Source organism: Myotis davidii, unplaced genomic scaffold (genome assembly GCF_000327345.1).
Source record: "Myotis davidii unplaced genomic scaffold, ASM32734v1 scaffold120, whole genome shotgun sequence".
Taxonomy (NCBI): Eukaryota; Metazoa; Chordata; class Mammalia; order Chiroptera; family Vespertilionidae; genus Myotis; species Myotis davidii.
In genome coordinates, this window is record NW_006294778.1 from 6,161,982 (window position 1) to 6,168,952 (window position 6,971).

General features: G+C 43.8%; 1 protein-coding gene across 3 annotated transcripts in view; it reads right to left on the reverse strand.

Moving 5' to 3' along the window:
* Positions 1–4,521: 4,521 nt before the first annotated feature.
* The window catches only part of ANO4 (anoctamin 4), a 241,271-nt gene continuing 238,821 nt past the window's right edge, over positions 4,522–6,971 (reverse strand). For 2 of the 3 annotated variants that reach the window (XM_015567603.1, XM_006769374.2), the window contains one exon: positions 4,532–5,296. The gene's annotated coding sequence lies outside the window, so the exon portion shown is untranslated. Of the gene's footprint in view, positions 5,297–6,971 lie in introns of all 3 variants that reach the window. The other variant, XM_015567602.1, reaches the window with a different exon arrangement.

A 6,971-nucleotide genomic window follows, 5' to 3' on the forward strand; every position in this document is an offset into this window, starting at 1 on the left:
ATCTATTTGGGTTCTTTTTTTATTCCAGATGAAGTTTTGGGGAGTTTGTTCTAAATCTGTGAAATATTCCATTGGTATTTTAATGGGGAGTACATTGAATTTATGGATTGCTTTGGGTAGTACGGACATTTTAATGATGTTAGATTCTACCAATCCATGAACATGGTATGTTCTTTCATCTGTTTATGTCTTCCTCTATCTCTTTTTTCAACGTCCTGTAGTTTTCAGCTTATAGGTCTTTTACCTCCTTAGTTAAGTTTATTCCTAGGTATCTTAATTTTTTTGTGCAATGGTAAATGGGGTTGTTTCAATGGCTTTTTTATACACCAACAACGAACTTACACAAAGAGAGATTTAAAAAAAAGGCTTTTGTTTGTTTAGGAAAACTTTATGTCTCCTTCATTTTCTGGTCATAGAACTTTTGGTTGACAGATTATTGTCTTTCAATATTTTGAATGTAATACCCCCATTCTCTCTGTGCCTGAAAAGCTGTTGAGAAATCTAGGAGGTTCCCTTGTATGTAACTTCTCTCTTTTCCCTTGCTGCTTTAAAAATTTTCTTTGTCTTTGACTTTTAGCAATTTCATTATAATGCATCTCAATGTAGCCCTATTGGAATTCAACCTATTTTGGAACTTTGGTGCCTCATAGATTTAATGTTCATTTCTTTCCCCAGGTTTGGGAATTTTTCAACCATTATTGCTTTAAATGTGCTTTCTGTCTCTTTCTCTTTCTTCTCTCCTTTTGGAATAACCATAATGCAGATATATGTTCATTTGTTGTGTCCTATAAGCCCTATAGTCTTTCTTAACTCTTTTTCATTTTTCTTTTTGCACCTCTGACTGGACAATATCAGCAAAACAAAACTGCAACTAATTGAATGGGAAAAGTCATTTGCAGGCACTACCTCTAATAAGAGGCTAATATCCAACTTTTATGAAGATCTCAACATCAACAAAAAAACAAGGAGGTTCCCAAGAAGACATACAGATGGCCAACGGATTTATGAAAAAGGCTCAATTTGGAGTCTATTTTTTTTAAAAGTTTTTTAAAAAACATATTTTATTGATTTATTACAGAGAGGAAGGGAGAGAGATAGAGAGTCAGAAACATCGATGAGAGAGAAACATCGATCAGCCGCCTCGTGCACATCCCCCCCTGGGGATGTGCCCGCAACCCAGGTACATGCCCTTGACCGGAATCGAACCTGGGACCTTTCAGTCCACAGGCTGACACTCTATCCACTGAGCCAAACCGGTTTCAGCTGGAGTCTATTTTTGAAACTCTCTACTTACTTCCTCAGTTCAGTTGTACTTTTCAGCTCTAGGTTTCTATTTTTTTTATGCTTTCTACTGTGTGTTCCTTAGTTCACTAATTTTCCTTAAGAGGAATATTCTTTTCTGACATGTCATACATTTCCATTTTTTTAGGGTCAGTTATTGAAATTCTATTAATTTCCTTTGGTGGTGTCATGTTACCTGATTCTTCCTGACCCTTTATTTCTTATGTTGGTACCGGCACATTTGAGTAAGTGGTGTCCTCTTCCAGACTTTATAGGTTTGCTTGGGCGAGATAGTTCTTCACCTGTCAGCTTAGTTTGGGTGTTTGGATGTGTCCACTGGTAATGTTCTTGGGCAGGTGGGGCTTGCTATTAGGGTCTATTTTGGGGGTGAAGCCACTGCCCAAACTCTGGGGTTGTGGGGAGGTGCCGCTGATCGAGAAGAGTTAGATCAGTCTGCTGGCTTGGTTCTCTGACCAAGAAAGGGTGTAGGATGAGGCTCCATAGTTGCCCAGTGGCAACTATGGATCAGTGTTACTAGATGGTCAGGACTGGGTACTATACTCAGAAGTAGGTGGGGCTATGAATTAGCTTTCCTGCCCTGGTGGGTCAGTGGGATAGGCCCCAGGGCCTATGTGACTCATAGTTTGGGGACCCAAATTAGTCAAGACTGTCTGCTGATTCCATGGCCAGACAGGGCCACTGGTTTTGCTCTGCAGATGGGGAAAGCCATGGGATGTGCTCTCTGTCCAAAGGTCACTGTAAGCAGGACTGCTGAGAACACTGGGATGGGCTCTACAGCTTCCAGTGTTCTCTGGTTAGGTTCCCAGGTCAGGCAGGTTAAGGCAGTATTCATCAGTGAGTGAGGCTACAAACTAGTTTTCCGGTCTAGGCAGAGCTGGAAAACTGACCCAAGCCTGGCAAGGATCTTTGTGGTCTTGACTCAAGTCAACCCCATGTTCCTTGGCCAAACAGGGCCACTGCAGTCAGTCAGCTCTGCTGGCTGGTCTCCCTGCTTGAGTGTTGCTGCACAGCTTCCAGTTGTTCTAGCTGGCTTTCTGGTTGGGAGGGGCTGAGCTATCCTCAGCATGGGGTAGGGCTATGAATTAGCACCCCTACTGGGAGGCAGGGGAAGGCCAGCTCCAAGCAGCCCCCCAGGTGTTCTTGGGCAAGCTTCCTGGTGGGAAGGGACTGGGAACCTCACTCAGCAGTGGTGGGGCTCCAACTCATAGCTTCCCTGTCTGGGTGGGAGCAGACCAGGCTCCAGGGCTGGCAAGGCTCATCATTTGAGGACCCAAGTGAAGCGGACTTACACTCTGCCAAGTTCCTTAGTCATGGCTCTGAAGATGAGCAAAGCTGTTGGTTGAGACTACTTCTTTGGCATTGATGATGACAACTCAGTCCCCAAAGATCTGGGTGCTCATTGTTGCAAGCCCTTCCTGTCCTCCATCACAGTCACGTACAGGTTATCCTGCAATTTCCATGTAGTGAGACCTAAGTGGGGGTTCCTAAGAAGTGACCCACAATTCTGGGGGAGCTGGATGTCCACATTGGGCTCTCTCTTCCTCTGGAGGAACTGTAACTGGGGGAGACCTCTTGGTGCTGCACCAGCTGGGGAAGGGGCAACCTGGTCAGTGTGAATCCATTCCTCTTTTCTGATGAGGTCTGTTTTGGTCTCCGTGGTGCAGTGGGGTGCTTCAGCTTCACCCCCATGCACTACTATTCTCTCAGGGGTGTGTTGTCCATGAATAGTTGTTTTCTGCTTGTGAGGGGGAGTCAGGGATGACCTATGTCACCATCTTTGCCTTTCTTCCCCTTGCCCCAAACTTAAAAAGAACCCACATTTTAAAATATTCACCACATGTCCCCTCTACCCAAAACAGGGAAGGCGTGTAAATGCATTCGCTGTGCTGCTAAAAAGAAATGAAGGAAGAGCTGGTGGGAGGGAGGAAAGAGGAACAGAGGGATCTAGGAGGACAAGGAGGAAGGAAAGACTTGAATGCTAGAAACATATCAGGAATTGTGGTTGCCAGGGGCACTTGGAATAGCAAAGGCAGAGTTCCACAGGTAGAAGGTATTCTGACCATGGAGTTGTCTGAGGTTCAGTTTATGCTCAGATAAGGTAGAAAGTGGCCCTTAATAAGGGTTTACTTCTTTATCCAGACCGGTGCCTTGGGTGGCTCTCTATCTAGTTTTGAATGTTCACAGTCCACCTCAAACCCAAGGAGGGGCCAGCAATTCCTTCCCTGCCACCACCACTCTCTTTGCCCCAAGGAGTAGGGGAGCAGCTATGGTTGCATCAAGTCCAAGGGCTTATTGGGCCTCGGTGCTTGGAGCTTGAGGCACAGCAAGCAAACATTATAGTAATGAGTCTACAGAGCATGTTGTCTTTGTGTAACTTCTCTTTTACTTCATCTCTTGAGATTTTGCTTGGAAATTCCTCTCCCTGGGACTGGTGTGAAATATTTTACAGACTCCTTGACCGGTGGTTAAAAAGAAAACTCTATCCATAGCCTGTTGCCTTCATTCCAGTATAAAGCCCGTCTACTTAGTGTAGACCCTGCTAGAGTAAGTACTTCAGTCCTAGGGACATCTGAACAGGAGTACTAGAGAGATGAAGCTAAGAAACAGCGTAAGTTCCAGCTTGCCCAAGGCCACTCTGACTGACTGTTCCCAACTAAGGGATGAAAATCTCTCAGTTCAGGTGAACCCATGGCCAATAGAAGGCAGTGTTTGAGGGCCCATGAAAGGTGATAACATGGTTCAAGGGCAGGTTCTACACTGCAAGCTCTGGAAGAAGAGTAATTACAACAGGCATTGCTTAGAAACACCCCTGTTCCTCCAGAGACAGCCCCTGTCCTAGGTTTAGCACAATCTCTGGAAGAAGAGTAATTACAACAACAGGTATTGCTTAGAAACACACCTATTCCTCCAGAGACAGCCCCTGTCCTAGGTTTAGCAGAACATACTAATTGGCAGGATAATCAAAAGAACTGTAAGTATCATTGATCATATTTCATATTTCCTCAAAGTGGATCAATGGTATTTTCTAAGCTCCTTCTAATTGGTTGGCTCAGTACTCTAAGGTCTGGAAGCAAGATGGAAAGGGTGAGTTAGGGCTCTGCAGGGTAAAGGGATTTCTGAGGGGGTGTTTGGGAGTGATAGGCCTTTCTTTAAAGATTTCACTCTGCTATGATTCCTCTTATTCTATGAGAAGGAAATACAACAGAATTTCAGAAAACCCAGCTGAAAATATTCCATGTGCATAAATTTATTTTAAATTTTATTGCATCACATTATACAAGCATTAAACATGGCTTCATGTTGGTTGATGACTATTTAAATGTGAAAATTCATCATTCATGTCAGTACCTTTTGGCTATTTACAAGTAAGGACTTTTTATGTACTTTATATATCTCTGTACTTGTATGTACATATGTAAGAATACATGACTATACATATGTACACACAGAAATTCATCTATGGCCATACACATAGCTATAGATATGTCATATATAATCATCTCTTCAGAAACATCTGAAATTAAAAAAAAAAAGAAAGAAAAAGTTGTAAACAGGGTCTTGTTTGTGTTGCTTGGGTGACATGGAATTAGGACCGTACGATGACATTCTAGGAATGTGTGTCCAGGTGTCCGAATACCATTGTTAGCCCAGTGTCTGTAAAATTCCCATGGGATAGAATGCAAAAAAGGTAGCAAACAGGCTGAAAAACAGGCCCAGTATACAAGTTCCCCTTGGTTTTAAAAACTTGAGAATGTGACTGCCCATGACGTGCATGCTTGCTTGGTCGAGAATGGTCTATGGATAGATAGCAATTGTGTGCTGGACTGCACCGTGCTTTCGCAGGCAGTCCGTTAAGGGTGCCGACTCCCCCTGCTGCTGCCGATGTCTGCGACATGCACTGCGCTTGCATTTTAGTCATTCACTTGAGTGTGCTTTTGCACAGCCAGGAGAAGTAAACAGAATTCAGGTCCTTAGCCTGGGAATGGACTATGACCTGGAAAGAGAAGAGAAGGCATTAAAACCCTATGAACGCACGCTGGCTTGAGGACACAATGTGCAATGGTTTGTACACACTGTGAATCAAAGGCCTTCAAAGCATTTGTAACCCCCGAACTGAGTCAGGCATGGTCTGCTTTACAGAGGGACAGACAGAGTCAGTCTGAAGCAAGGTGACGTCTGCCAACTGTTATTGTGCCTGCTTTACAGAGGGACAGAGTCAGTCTGAAGCAAGGTGACATCCTGCCAACTGTTGGGGGAGTAGAGACAGACAGACAAAATACTATCCTTTTAAGCAAAACTTAGAAATGGCCAGGTTAGGGAGAAAGCAGCCCATAATGATGAGGCCAGAAGAAACTTAAAATTGGTTACTGGCCCAGCAGCCCAGTAGGCCCTGAGGATAGAAATCACCACTGCAGGCCTTGTCTCGGGCCCCTGGAACTCCTGGGAGCAATTCTCTTCACTAATGTCTGCCTCCCCCCTCACCTAATGCTTTCTGACGCTGACCAGAGCCACAGAAGAGGTGATCAGAATGGGTGTGAGTGTGTCGGGGGTCAGGGGTTTGGGGGAAATTATAGAATCCCCGGAGGGGAAAGCAGAGTGGGCTCTTAAAGTATTGTTCAGTTCAACTTCTTTACTTTGCAAACACGGAGATCAGAATCCACTTCAAAGCCCAGGCCATATGATAGAGAAGGGAAAAGCCAGGTCTAGAATCTGGTAAAATACAAAACAATGCTTAGCAACAATACAAACCCGTATAGGATTCTTTAGCGTTTTATTGTTTTGTAAATGTCTCACTACAGAGACTAATTGCCCTGCATACTAAGTTCTGCCAAACAAGCAGGCTCAGAAAAATTAACCCTTTTTCCCCAAATCACAAACCAATGGCAGATCTGGGAAATGGCCAAATTACTAAGCAAAACATTTCTTGCCTTTAGGGAAGCGAAGGTCTACTTTGGACTTGAAGGCAGGTCCAGTGTTCAACATCTACACACCATTGTTATCCCTGGGGCCCAGGGCCTAGTGATGCCCTCCAAGTCCACCCCCATGTCCAACTTATAATCACCTCCTGGACTCTTACCCCACATCTGGCTGGGTACAACCTCACTAACTTAACAAACATCTCAACCTGTATGAAAAGTGGAAAACATATTTTCCCCCTGGATATCTCATTTTCGAAAATATTTTCAAAGTTAGTCTTCAAACAAGTGGAGAGAGAGAAAGAAAGGGGAAAAGAAAGGCTACAACCCTAACTGGTTTGGCTCAGTGGACAGAGCATTGGCCTGCAGACTGAAGGTCCCAGGTTTGATTCCGGTCAAGGGCACATGCCTAGGTTGTGGCTTGATCCTCCAGGGGAGCTTGCAGGAGGCAGGCAATCAATGATTCTCTCTCATCATTGAGGTTTCCCTCCCTCACTTATTCTCTGAAATCAATAACAAAAATTTAAAAAAAAATTAAGAACAAAACATGGATATATGCTATTGTCACTATCGTTATGGTGTCCTGAAAGTTCCAGCTATTAAAATAGAAGAGAAAAAAATTATAGAAGAGGTAATGTGTTTGTTATTGAGAAAAAAACAATTAAGCTTTTCTATTGATTGATTTTTCTTAGAGAGAGAGAGAGAGAGAGAGAGAGAGAGAGAGAGAAAGAGAGAGAGATGTTGACTGGTTGT